The 15,226-nt window shown below is 35.2% G+C and overlaps 1 long non-coding RNA gene across 1 annotated transcript; it reads right to left on the reverse strand.

The window, feature by feature from the left end:
• Window positions 1–888: 888 nt before the first annotated feature.
• Window positions 889–10,479, reverse strand: LOC104877999 (uncharacterized). Its single transcript, XR_009465863.1, has 10 exons — window positions 10,374–10,479; window positions 10,227–10,288; window positions 9,423–9,467; window positions 3,046–3,119; window positions 2,717–2,784; window positions 1,846–1,914; window positions 1,656–1,756; window positions 1,489–1,570; window positions 1,118–1,205; window positions 889–1,037 (listed from the first exon to the last, which is right to left on the reverse strand). It is a non-coding gene; the product is annotated as an uncharacterized LOC104877999 (long non-coding RNA).
• Between the last annotated feature and the right edge of the window lie 4,747 nt (window positions 10,480–15,226).

Below are 15,226 nucleotides of genomic sequence, written 5' to 3' on the forward strand. Positions count from 1 at the left end.
ATGAGGGAAAAGAGAAGAAAGAAGATATGGAAGAGGTTTAGGCTTTTGTCTTGTTAACTCCCCCATGCCTTTCCACCTATTTATGCTATTGAGTCTAAAAAGAGAAAATCACAACACCCTAATATGATATTGCAATAACATAGTCTAACATGTAGCAATTCTCTGGAGATTATACAATATATTTTTTCCAACTCATCATTTCATGGTCCTATTGCAAACAATGGTCAATGGCTCGCGGAAGTGCAGAATCTCAATGTCGTGCATATGCTAATGTAACCGCCATACTTAGCTATAATGTATACTTGTGGATTTGCCTGTTCCCTAACCGCAATGTGCAAATTTTTGGTGATAATGTTGGAGCCACATATCTAACAGCAAATCTTGTTTTCCTTAGCTCATGAAACAATTGAAGTTGCATGGCACATGAAACAATTGAAGTTGCATGTCACTTTTTTCTAGATAAAGCTACCAAGAACACACTTCAAGTTCAGTATCCCTGGACTTAGGATCAAACAGTTGACATTCTCACAAGCTATCGTAAACCACACATCTCATTGATCCTTCACAACAAAATAATTATTTATCTATTGCCACTTACTTGCAAGGGCATATTGGAGATGACATTTTAGTTTAAACCTAAAAACCTTTTCTCACATTCATCAAATTTTATTGATAAGATCAGTATGAAAAAGAGAATCTCTATTCATTTTCTTTTACCTTTTATAACAAAACATATGCAAATTTTCAACACTAGTTATCTCATGTGTTTACTATATTTCTAGTATTTATGGATGTATGTGTCATAATGTCAAAATTTTTATGAGAGAAATTTTAAGCTCAACTGAACCTATAGAAAAAGATAGAAGAAATGTGAGTAAATTGCCGGTCTTAGAGTTGGTGGTGATAGAATATGCAATAATGGAGAAACCGTATCTTCTACAAAAGATTTAATAGACAAATGCCTTGAAATATATGGTGCAATTTTGTTGTGCCAAGACCTCAAAATATCCCTCTTTTCCATGAATGTCGTTCGGTATCTGAATGTTTGTATTAAGATAGGGTAGTAAGAAATAATAATCCTTCCATGAATGACATCAGGTTCTAGTCTTGGACATACCTCATAAAAGACTTCGGCCATTCAATAATTGGTTTTTGAACTTGGGCTATTAAACGATGTAAACTAATTGCAGTAAGAGGCTGATAAACTGCAGAAAAGAACAAATGGGAAATGGTTTAAAATTATCATCAAACATTGGAAAGTCAAAGTTGACAGCTACTACAATCATTTACCATTAAGGGACATATGTTGTGTACGCATAACATATTGGTGCACTAGATCAGAAATACCAAGAGTGTTTAAGCACTTCACCTTCAAGCCCACATGATTCAATAGTCAATTGCCTTGTGATAACAAATTTACTTAATGCCCTAAGATTAAATATAATTATATGAAGTATACATCTGCAGTAGAATGTGCTTGAGGCTTACTGTCTTCTGCATTATTGGGTCATGATAATGAAGCTGGAAAATATTTTCATGGATGCCATCCAAAATTAAATCATAGTCACCACTGCAGTCATTGAACACTAAAAGATAAATGAGCCATCCCTCGAAAAATGATAAGAAAGCTATGTTCACTAGAATTTACAACCTACCGATTAGATATGAGAGGGTATAGAAAGTCAAATCCATTGGACATACCACTGCAGCAATTATCAGATCTTTTTGCTCGCTTCATTTTTCTGTTCTGAAAAATCTAAAAACAGTCCTCAAAGGTAAGAATGCTGGAAATGAATGCCAAAGTAGTAAAGATGCAGAGTGCTTGATACTTTCACTTTAAGTTACCTCTTTCCAGATATCAAAGATGCTTCTAGACATGTCCGTTTGACCTACCACTTGGGAACTGATCTCAAACTGACACCATGAAAAGCATATTAATAAATCAAGTTGGCATGATATCACATAAAGAGAAGAAACATGGATTAGAAATTCTTTAGAAATATGACTACTGCCACTCACACATCATTGGTTTCTTCCTGTGAAATGGATTACTCCATTCCTGGAAGCCCTAAACTAAAAGCAAGATGGTAGCTGAACAGGCATTCTCAAAGGTGAATGACCAACAGCAGGACCAGGATTCTTAGGTAAACTTTTACAACGAAAGCCTTCTGGAAAAATATGGCCTTTAAATGGTTGCAATTGATTTGAGGATGTCAAAGGGAGCCTTTCTGAAAGTCATAAAATTTTGTTGAAGACAATTTGTAACAGTAGAGATACACAAATCTCTTTAAATGGGTAGTAAAATTCAACCAAGCATGCATTTATTAATAAGGCATAACCCCTGTGCTAAACATGTCCTCATTCCAATTTAACTGAGATTCTATAATGTAACTGAAGTCACACTGTATTTTTTTTTTTCCCTCTTTCTTTACACGTATAAGCCAGGGTATTCCCACATGAAATAAAATGATAATAATTGATGAGAACAACTAGGGTAGAGGTGTAGCAGTTTCTTTATACTCCATGCTTCAACTCTAGAAAGTGATTTCATTCCTCCATGGCTAAGTTATGTGTCTCAACCCGCAAATCACCAGCAAATAAATTAGTACATCTATTTTAACTGAAAAATGGAGACTTTTTCTAGACCTTCTATTTCATCTGGGAGATTACTTGAATAATGAATATTTCACAAGACCACAGCAGCATCATTTCTTACCACATTGAGGGTTTGATTCTTCTTGTTGAGAAACTATAGTGTGTTCAAGCACGAACGGATGTCACATTCTGGAAAATAGAAACAAAGTTCTACAGAAATTAAACAAAATTCACAATGCAGATAGGAAAAAGATAATGTAAAACAAACATATGAAGAAGCAATCCTAATTTTTAGAATCACAAATACAACATTTCTAACACCAAAGGGAAGGTTAAAAATCTCAGAATAACCCATCAAGCATATAAAATGTCAATGTTTTGGCCATATCAATACCTTGATTGGCTAAATCAGATAATAGAAACCTAGAATGGAAGTAGATGCTAACTCACCAGTATACTCTGCAAGTGCAGCAAGTGCCGTGGAATTTGTCTTTAGGCCTTCCATATTACATATATATTTGAGTCTAAAATACCATTTCTCAACAAATCAAAATTGATAGTAAGAATGAGAAATAGACAACACTAAAAACACATAGATTATGGAGTATGAGCTAATACCAAGATGGTTTGCCTAACTCATATTGGTATTAACCAGATCTAATTTAGATTTACAGTATATATATAAAATAAGAAGAAAGAAGAGATAGAGAGAGAGAGAGAGAGGGAGAGAGAGAGAGAGCATGCCTCAAGCAAGTTGTCAATACTTAAAGGCCATAATACTTTATGCAAATACCAGTATTATCCACTAATGCATTACTAATGCATGGCAAAACCAAACAAATATTGGGAGCACTAGATAATTTGTAAGCAGCAATAGAAATCAAATCAACTCATCAATGATTTAACCCCAAGTGCCTGAAGTAAGTAAGTAAGATTCTATTCCCCCCCCCCCCCCCCCCCCAAAAAAAAAAAAACAATTACAAAAGAAAAGAAATTGAATAATAGAATTTTTTGAGAGAATTGAACATCACTCTTTCAGAATGATCTCCTATCTTCAAATAAAAAATTAGTTAAGACCAAAAAAAGAACAAAAAGACAAGATGCTTGTGATAATGAAGGAAAGTCAATTCAATTTTTAAAATCAGATGCCACACATAAGAAAATATTCTGATAAGAGCTAGTCCCCAAAGGTGTAGCTCAGCCATAGTGCCCTCTGGCAATGAACCAGAGGTCCTGAATTCGAACCTCCCCAATATTTAGATGGTGTAGAGCAAAGGGGTGAGCCAATGTCACCCAAAGTTTATTCACCAGCAGTCAAGATAAATGTCTTGCCATCAGGGTGGATTCCCCGTTATTAAAGAAAATAACAACTAATATTTGTTATTTAAATATTATATGTTAGCGTGATTATGTTGGAAAACCGAAACTGATATGGAAAGAAATAACTTTGTAAAGCTGTAAATTATTTATTAGTTGTCAATCTTTGTATTTTTAGGAAAGTAATTATTAGGAGTTATTTATTAGTTGTCAATCTTTGTATTTTTAGGAAAGTAATTGTTAGGAGTTATTCTTTCCTTTTAATCAATGATTTAGTTTCCTAATTTGAAGAATTTGTATATGCTGTAAACTCTATAAAAGAATAATCTCAATGAAAGAAAATTATTCCCATGAAACCCTATTCTTCAACTTGGTATCAGAGCTAGCAATTTGCTTGCCGAAATCCTCATTCTTCCTCTCTTTCAATCCCTGTTCTCTAAAACCATGTCGGATATTTCAAACGAGTCCACTACTATTCCTCAACCTTCTCTGAACAATCCTATCATCACTAATTCTTCAAAAATCAGTCCTACCACCTCAGAATCTCACTCTGTCCAAATCACCACGATTCGCTTGAATGGTGACCACTTTCTGAGATGGTCTCAATCAGCTTGAATGTACATCAGAGGACATGGAAAGATGGGCTACCTGATGAGTGAAAAGAAGGCTCCTGCAGTGGATGATCCGAACTACGCTATATGGGATGCTGAGAATTCCATGGTGGTGACATGGCTTGTGAATTCTATGGAAGAAGACATTAGCTCTAATTACATGTGCTATCCAACAGCACAAGAGCTTTGGGAGAATGTAAATCAAATGTATTCTGATTTAGGGAATCAATCATAGATCTTTGAATTAACCCTGAAACTTGGTGAGATGCAACAAGGGGGGACAACGTCACAAAGTACTTCAACTCCTTGAAGCAGATCTGGCAAGACCTTGACCTCTTCAACACCTATGAGTGGAAATCTGCCGAGGATGGACTTCATCATAAGAAGACCATGGAAGACAATCGGATCTTCAAGTTCTTGGCTGGCCTTAATGTCGAGTTTCATGAGGTAAGGGGGAGAAACATTGGAAGACAACCCCTGCCTTCAATTGGTGAAGTTTTATCAGAAGTTAGAAGAGAAAAGAGTCGGAGGAATATGATGCTGGGCAAGAAGGGACCAGGAGTTGCTATTGAAGGTTCAGCCTTGGTTACCATGGGTGGAGGCTGTAATAAAGCTGCTACGTTTCAGCGCAAATCAGATGAAAGACCACGGATTTGGTGTGATTTTTGCAACAAACATCGCCATACTCGTGAAAACTGTTGGAAAATCCATGGGAAACCTGCAAATTGGAAAGGAAAAATAGGTGACAAACCAGGCCGAACCATTATTCCTACTGCTAATGAGGCTAAGACCAGCCCCTTCACCACTAAGCAAATGGAGCATCTTCTTGCACTGCTGAAATCCAACTTGACATCCGGTACTTCTAGTGTTTCTTTGGCACACACAGGTAATGAATTATATGTTCTATCTTGTCGTTTTAAATCTAGTCCATGGATAATCGATTCTGGAGCATTCAACCACATGACCAATTCCTCAAACATGTTTGAATCCTATTCACCGTGTCCTAGAAATAAAAAGGTTCGGATAGCTGATGGTAATTTCTCACCTATTGCAGGAAAAGGTCTAATAAAAATCTCTGAGGGAATAGATCTTAAATCTGTTCTCCATGTTCCTAAACTTACTTGTAATCTCTTGTCTGTTAGCAAATTATCTAGAGATTCTAATTGTTGTGTTATCTTCTATGAATCCCATTGTATTTTTCAGGACCAGAGCTCAAGGAAGAAGATTGGCAATGCTAGGATGATCAATGGTCTCTATTATTTCGAGGATAATTTACCTAGTAATAAAATTGCTCAAGGACTAAGTAGTATTAGTTCTCTTTCTATTGATGATCAAATAATGGTTTGGCATTGCAGATTAGGTCATCCTAGTTTTTCTTATTTAAAACATTTATTCCTAATGTTATTTCAAAAGGTTGATCCTTTATCATTTCAATGTGAAGTTGTTTATTGGCAAAGAGCTAACGAAAAACTTACATTCCAAAACCCTACCATGCATCAAAACCATTTTATCTTTTTCACAGTGATGTTTAGGGACTTTCAAAAGTAACCACAATTTCAGGAAAAAAATGGTTTGTGACCTTTACAGACGACCATACACGTATTTGTTGGGTATATTTAATGAGGGAAAAATCTGAATTCGAAAGGATTTTTAAAGAATTTTACAGAATGATTGAAAACTAATTTCAAACAAAAATCAGTATTTTGAGATCTGATAATGGGACCGAGTACTTTAATAAAGTTTTGGAAACCTTTTCAAACGAGAAAGGAATTTTACATCAATCCTCGTGTTCTGATACCCCTGAACAGAATGGAATAGCTGAACGTAAAAATAAACACTTGTTAGAAGTAGCACGGGCTATGATGTTTTACATGAATATTCCAAAATACTATGGGGGGATGCCATACTAACTGCTTCATATCTAATCAACAGGATGCCTACAAAAATTTTGCAGTATACCACTCCTTTGGAGTACTTGAAAAAGGTATTTCCAGAATCTTGAATTAATTCTGAATTACCCTTGAAAATATTTGGTTGCACTGCATATGTACACATTCCAAAAAGGTCAAGATCTAAGTTAGACCCAAGAGCAGAAAAATATGTTTTTGTAGGATATACTCCTGATAAAAAGGGTTACAAATGTTTTAATCCCCTGAAAAAATGTTTTTACACAACTATGGATGTTTCTTTTATGGAAAATGTCTCATATTTTACCAAAAATTTACTTCAGGGGGAGAAATTAGTGGAACCAAATTTTTGGGAAATTGTTGAACCTTTGCCTAGTGTAATTCTTGATATCTCTCTTGAAAAAGAAAATAAGGAAACTAAACCTACTAAATCCTAATTTGAAATTGGTCTGTCAAAAGAAGAAATAGTACGAATGAAAAAAAATAGAAACAATCTTGAGCCTATGGTTTATTCAAGGAAAAAAGTCTCTAGAAGAAGTAAAGACTAGCCGATCATCCCAGCACATGGTCAACCAAAAGCCCTGGGCAATGGCTCTCTAAATGTCTCAGGTAACCCTCCTTCTATTCCTACTCATATACATGCTTCTTCTTCTTCTGTTACTGATCTAAGTTTACCATCACACTTTGGTCCAAGTCCAGAACTATCTGCACCCGAACCCGGTTTAGGATTAGCCCCAATTGTTCCTACACAGGACCTTGACCTTGATCTCCCTATTGCTCTTAGAAAGGGAACCCGAGCCTGCACTAAACATCCCATTGCCAAATATATCTCCTATAGTAAACTTTCTGACAACTATAGAGCATTCACTACAAATATTTCAAAAAACTTGTGGTGCCTAGAAATATTCAAGAAGCACTAGATGAACCGAGTTGGAAATTGGTAGTGTTTGAGGAAATGAATGCCTTAAAAAGAATGGCACTTGGGAGGTTGTAGATTTACCAAGGGAAAAAAAGGTTGTAGGGTGCAAATGGGTGTTTACAATAAAGAGTAAAGCAGATGGAAGTGTTGAGAGATACAAAGCCAGACTTGTGGCAAAGGGTTTTACTCAAACCTATGGGATAGACTACCAAGAGACTTTCGCCCCCGTAGCTAAAATAAACTCGATTAGAGTTTTGTTGTCCCTTGCAGTAAATTCCAATTGGCCCTTACACCAATTGGATGTTAAAAATGCCTTTCTTAATGGAGACCTAGAGGAGGAAGTGTTCATGAATCCTTCACCAGGTTTTGAAGAAAGTTTTGGAGTTGGGAAAGTGTGCAAATTGAAGAAGTCCTTATATGGACTTAAGCAGTCGCCTAGAGCTTGGTTTGAGCGCTTTGGCAAAGTAATAAAGCATTATGGATATACTCAAAGTCAAGTTGATCACACGATGTTCTACAAACATTCAAATGAAGGTAAAGTAGCCATCTTAATTGTGTATGTTGACGATATTGTGTTAACTGGGGATGATTGTAATGAACTAGAGAAGCTGAAGGGGAAACTTGCTGAGGAATTTGAGATTAAGGACCTGGGGGCATTAAAATACTTTCTTGGGATGGAGTTTGCTAAGTCCAAAGAAGGTATCTTTGTAAATCAACGGAAGTATGTTCTTGATCTTCTTGATGAGACAGGTATGTTAGGATGTAAGCCTACTGAAACACCTATAGAGCCGAATGTAAAACTGCAGTCTACAAAAGCTAAGAATGTGAAGGACCAGGATCATTATCAGAGACTTGTTGGGAGATTGATTTACCTATCCCATACACGCCCTGACATAGCATTCTCAGTGAGTATGGTTAGTCAGTTTATGCATGCACCTCGACCGGAGCATTTTGAAGCTGTTTACAGGATTCTAAGGTATCTAAAGGGGACACCAGGTAGAGGTCTTCAGTTCAAGTCACAAGGACACCTACAAATTGAAACCTACACTAATGCAGATTGGGCTGGAAGCATAGTGGATCGAAGGTCCACCTCTGGGTATTGTTGATTTGTAGGTGGCAACTTGGTTACGTGGCGAAGTAAAAAACAGAACGTGGTTGCTAGAAGTAGTGCTGAGGCTGAGTTTAGAGTTGTAGCTCATGGTATTTGTGAGATTATGTGGATAAGAAGATTACTGGAAGAGTTAAAGATGACAGGTTCATCTCCTATGAAGTTGTATTGTGACAATAAGGCAACAATTTCAGTAGCTCACAATCCGGGTCTCCATGACCGCACCAAACATGTGGAAGTGGACAAGCATTTCATTAAAGAGAAGATAGACAACGGATTAGTCTGTATGACCTATATCCCTATTGAGGAACAAGTGGCTGATGTCTTCACCAAAGGACTACACAAGAGGTAATTCGATTTTCTAGTTGGCAAGCTGGCTCTGGAAGATATCTTTAAGCCAACTTGAGGGGGAGTGTTGGAAAACCGAAACTGATATGGAAAGAAATAACTTTGTAAAGTTGTAAATTATTTATTAGTTGTCAATCTTTGTATTTTTAGGAAAGTAATTATTATGAGTTATTTATTAGTTGTCAATCTTTGTATTTTTAGGAAAGTAATTGTTAGGAGTTATTCTTTCCTTTTAATTAGTGATTTAGTTTCCTAATTTGAAAGATTTGTATATGCTGTAAACTCTATAAAAGAAAAATCTCAGTGAAAGAAAATTATTCCCATGAAACTCTATTCTTCAACTTATTAAAGATCAATATTACAGTGTGTAGCTTGATCCTTTTACTAAGTCTTAACCAGTTTTAGTTTTTTTTTTTTTTGCATTTTTATCACTATTTCATAACTCAGCAAATCAATGAAGCAGTGTCATCAATATTGAGTCCTGATGATACCATGGCCAAGATCGAGTCACAAGTTAAACCCAACTAAATAAATAACTGTCATTCAACAGGAAGGCACCATGATAAACTTGAAAGTACTTGACAGTGGCACAGTAATGGTTTTTAGCAAGTCATTACCTGCTTACCACACGACTCACTGTCGGTTGAACAAAAATGTGAACCCTGTAATGATAGCAATCACTTGTTAAGGTAACAATTATTGACACGCTATAACTATAAATAAATATCACTCACTACTTGAACCAATTTCTATTATACTTATCATACCAAGATCACTACCATAAGGAAACAATGCATTTTTAAAATGCACTACTCCATTCATAGCTATGTTGATATCCCTTCCACAATTGCTATTAACTTGTTAGGTGAAGCATTAATATGAAGTCAACTGATCTAGCACTGTACGGCACAATTGCACAAAGCATGACATGACATTTAAACCCAATTGCAGACATCATTTTAACCGCACTTTTAAATGCTTGAGCATAGAAATTCCTCAAGATATCAACAGTAATCTTATATTTATGGAAAACAAAACAAAAAGATATGGGGATCCCAGCACAAAACAATGAGAACTAGATGAAATATTTCTTTAAACAAAATATATTAAGCTTACATTTTATGCTAGCCAAAACACAAACTAGATTTTACAAGGAACAACAGAATCCATAACTAAATCATAACACATCTTAGGAACCAAACCCAACCTGACTTTTGTAGCATACAATGATAAACTACAATAACAATTCTTAAATGTATCTAGTGTAGTGCCTTTATCTGCTATTTTAAATTTTTCCTTCACACGTCCATCTTCAATAAATAAGAGGTCCAGACTTCCCTATGATAGCCTTTTACAATTTTGGCAAAGAGAAGCCAACATAAGTTTCCCATAATACATTTTTTGCAGTAAGAAAGACTCACTTTGCTACCTGACGCAAAGGCCTCAGGGCAAGTGCATATAGATCATTACATATGCAAATCACCTGCATATGATACCCATTCAACAAACCGTTGATAAAAATAAATAAATAAATAAATAATTAGCAATAATGATTATTCTGATTTTACAGGTCTTGACAATGATGCAGTTTTATGCCCCTTTTTTTAGGATATCTGTCTTGACTCATCTACTTTAGCAACATTTCCCTTCCTATTATCAGCTTTCCTTTCAGTAGAAACCTACATGAACAATATACATATCACTCTAATCTGAAAAATAACCTTCTTCTACAAAACAATAGACAATAAAACATCAATATTTAAAAGCATAAAAAGAAGGCAAACACAAGGAAGTGTGGCCCCAGTAAGTGGCACATGGTCCTAGGTTCGAATCATGTCACTAATAATACCCTGAATTTACCTAGTGTTGATTATTGCGGGACTGTCAGCACCGGGAGCACCTCGAGGTTTGAGTCCCTATGGAGAGTCCTAAGGGCTTGGCCATGGAAGGTTCCTTGATTACCAATATATATATATATATATATAAGCATAAAAAGAAGCTATATATATATATATAAAAGCATAAAAAGAAGCATAACTTCAACTTCAACAAATCAATACCAAACAACTAATACAAAGTCAAAGTTCTAGTTCCACATACTTCTAAAAAATGAACTTCCTAAAGCTTAACACTAACTAGAAGTAACTGTAACATCCTGTAGAGAGATACACAAGTCTGTAGGCAAACAAACTACAAATAGCCTCCTTTGGGTTTAATAAAATGGGGAAATAAACATGCAGTGAAGTTCAAACAAATGACCTCCTACCAAATGAGACTTTGATGCCATGTTAGACAACCAATTTTCCTTAAAGCACAGGCTTGTAGGATGTGGGCACACAATGTATATCATGCACTCCAACAATTCTCCTAATTGCTAAATTCAATAAGATCTTAATCTTCATGAAAGTAATGAACTCAATTCTTTTTATTAGTTGTTTTGTTTTACTAATAAGCAAATTGTCCAAGATAAACACCTCAACAACCTAGGTAGCTCGTGTTAAGACTATGACAAAACTTATTTTTTGTTTGGAACCCACCCTCTCTCTTAAGAGGGAGTAAAGTATTCCTAGAGCTAATACTGAATAAATTGCTAGTGACCAGCCAATGATTTTTAATAAATTGTTTATTAAAATGTAATTGGTGATTAAAAGATGTTTAATTAAGCTTCAAGGATTATTAGATGTAAATGCACATCAGTTTGATAAAAAAATTCATCTTCTTCCAAAGTCACTCATGGATATTGGTTCATGGATGGGCATAGTTGAAATAATTAGAAAGCTTAGGGTTTCATTGTAATTTCCTTGTCTAGGAGTACAACTATTATTTAGTAGAATTAATAATAAGTAATTGATTACTATTCTAATTAAGAGTTAATTATAGGAATAGAAACCAGTTTGCCTATCAAAAAAAAAGGAATAGCAATCAGTTGGAGTCAAGATAAAGGAAAACTTGTCGAGCCCATTTTCACCTTAGCTAGGAAACTAGCCTTCTATTTGGATCTTGGAAATTCATGTTCTCTTGTTTGCTTTACCAAAGAAAACAAGAAGGAAATGAAATATAATGAAACAATAGTTAAAAACTCGTAATATTTCCCAAATCTTCTTTCTCTATATAAAAAGGTATAAATTTGCAAAGAATAGAGAAAAAAATTGAGTTCAAACATAATTTTCATTATGTTTCATGTCTATAAAATACCCACATCTAATCCATGTACATGTTAGTGTCTACCTACAATCCAATCATGACAATAATATGATGTACGAGTAGTTCTTTCAGCTCTCCAAATTCATAGTTATAATGCACAGACTAGGCAATAGCTTATACCAGCAATATACAAAACCTGATTGTTGGAGAAGAAAATTGGTAGATCGGTAAGCTTATCCAAAAAAAAAAACCAACCATTGAACGCATGTCTTGGAAACATTCATGAAAATAATAACAGTCTAAAGATGAAAAACCATATCAATTACTATTTTCAGAATAACCTCCACAGCACCCTTGCCATCACCAAGAGCTCCATCTATTTCATCAATCACCTACATTCAGAGTGCAATTAATGTTTTTGTTTTCTTTGCACTACACAAATGAACGTCAAACTTCAAAGGTTGAAAAATGAAATGCACCAAACAATTGGGCTTCGAATCTTCCATGACAGAGTTCATCTGGACCACATCAAGGATTTTAGCTTCAATTGTTGAAGATGACCGATCATCACTAACATTTATCTATCAAGGAAAAAACAAAAGCATAGAGAGTCCGTAAAATGCCTTTCAGCTATAGTGAAACACAAGTGAAAGTCCAAGACATAGAAGCCTAAGAAAATAATAACAACGATGAGTATTCTGAGAACAAGAACATAAGGCTATTACACTTGATCCTTCAACACCAAAATAAAGAATAAGTTTTTTTAACTCCAATCTGTCACATGTGAAAACATAAAAAGATAATAAAAATCGGTTCCTAAACTGAGATGTCAATTTATTGATAAATGTCATATAAAACCTAGAGTTGTCATTCATAAAAGACATAAAACAATTCCTAATGAACGTAATGAATAATATGCACATGTAACATGCATGCCGATATTTTACTTAATTTAGAAAAAAAAAAAAAAAGAAGGATACAGCAGAAAGCATTTATCCAGGTGAGAGAAGTAAAAAACAAAACCTCCACCACATGGTATCCACAATGCTTAGCAGCGACATGTGCAAGTGTTGTCTTCCCAAGTCCTGGGGGACCACAAAGCAAGAGGATCTGCAGCAAACATGAGCTTCACTTACAAAGGGCCTTCATTAAATTACAATAATAATAAGAAATAAAGGGATAAATTACCAAGTAATTAAAGTATCTCTCAATGAAGCCATTGCCCCAGTAATATATAGACTATATAAATTCTATCTTGACATTAGATTATCTAGGTCCACACATGTGTTTTCTAACCACCTCACTCTACATCCATTTTGTCTTCTCCTCATCTTTGCAACACCTCCATCTTGAAACATATCCCTCTTTTTCACTCATTCTTAATTGTTATTTGACTTTATTGAAGTTGATGCTAAACCATATTAATCGATTTTCTCACCTTGTACTTGACTGGTTTCTCACCAACTTCCCTATGAATGTATCTGTTTGTAGCTCTGTCATTTGTAGGTGCTGCCATTCATAAAAACTCATTTCATGAATGCCTTTTCATATTTAGAACATTCATGCTATAAAGCATGCCTTGCCTAATACTTTATACTTCAACGGGTGTAGACCATTTGGAATACTCCAAAAATACTCAAAGACTGTCCAACTATATCTAATTCCATTCCAAACATCTTCGCTCTCTCTCCTTTATAAATAAGGACAGTCAAGTCCAAATATAGTGAACATGTTTTCATATAGGCCTCACCCCTAGCAACATGGAAAGAGTCTTATCTATTTTGGCTGCCATGAATGTCAAGCTAGTCAAGCATTGTGAGAAGTGGGATGCAACAGTTTGAAACTAAAGGACAAAGTGTATCTCAGGGGGAAGTACAAGCCCTCGATCACTAGAAAAGATGATTTGCAGGGGTTGATGCTATGTTTGAGGATTTATAGTGGTCTTATGAGAATCATAAGCTAGAATATAATAGGACTGGAGTCTAGAAAGAAAAGGAGAGTAGTGAAGGATTTCTCCTTCATGAATCTCCAAACTTTGTAATGTTTCTAGAAATAAAGAGAAAGGAATGAGAAAGGAGATTTGTAGGCAATGTGTGGACATTAAGAAACAAGGAGTGGGGGAATTTACCAACTTGTGGGTTTTTAGAAGGGATCTTAATAATATGGAATTCAAGCAAACACATCTATTTAGACTCATTTGTAGGACCTTTGTCAATTTCAATTAGGCTAGCTTCCAATGGAGGAGGAGATTTTTGGTTTACCTTGGTGTATGGTCCCAATAGTCCAACTCTTAGAAGGGACTTTTAGACGAAGCTATTAGGTCTTTTTTGTTATAACCTATCCAAATTGGTGTGTAGGGTGTGACTTCAAAGTCATGAGGAGAATTTCAGAAAAAAAAAAAAAAAAAATGGGCAGTTCAAGATTAACCCCTTGCATGAGAGATTTCGATGATTTCATTAAAGAAAGTGAGTTAGTTGATCCTCCACTTAGAAATGTTCTATTTACTTGGTTCAATTTATAAGAACCCCCTATTTGCAAGAGGCTGAATAGATTCTTATTTTCAAATAACTGGGAGCAAAACTTTCCACATAGCCTCCAAGAAACCTTACCCAAGTTCACCTCTAACCATTGCCCAATTGTGATAAACACCAACTCATTCAATTAAGGCCTAGCTCCATTTAGATTTGAAAATATGTAGTTGCTTCACCCAAACTTTAAAGATAGTTTTAGCTCATGGTGGAAAGAGTTTCAAGGAGAAGGGTGAGAAGGTCATAGTTTCATGAAATGATTATAATTTGTCAAATCAAAGTTGAAAGTGTGGAATAAAGGTGTATTTAAAGACATAAAGAAGAGCAAAAAAAATATTCTCAAAGGTATAGTGAACATTGATGTCTATGAACTAATTTGTCTCCAGGGCTTGTAGCTCACAGGACTTCAAGGAAAAGAGAGTTGGACAATTTGTTGTTGAAGGAAGAGTTATATTTGAGGCAAAAGGATAGGGTAAGATGAGTAAAAGAAGGGGATTACAATTCAAAATTTGCCATTAGGTGGCTAATGGAAGGAGAAACAGAAAAATCATTATATCTCTGGAGAATGAAGATGGAGCTACTTTAGTGGGATTTTTCGAGAAATTTTATGTTAGGCCCCTTGAAGATTCATAGAAGCTAGAAGAATTAGATTGGTCTCCTATTTAAAAAAAAACGCAAACTGTTTTGCAGAAGTTTGTAAAGTTGTCTTTCAATTAGACAAGAAAAAGGCCCTGGGGCCAAATAGTTTC

This window comes from Vitis vinifera, chromosome 6, assembly GCF_030704535.1.
Source record: "Vitis vinifera cultivar Pinot Noir 40024 chromosome 6, ASM3070453v1".
Classification (NCBI taxonomy): domain Eukaryota; kingdom Viridiplantae; phylum Streptophyta; class Magnoliopsida; order Vitales; family Vitaceae; genus Vitis; species Vitis vinifera.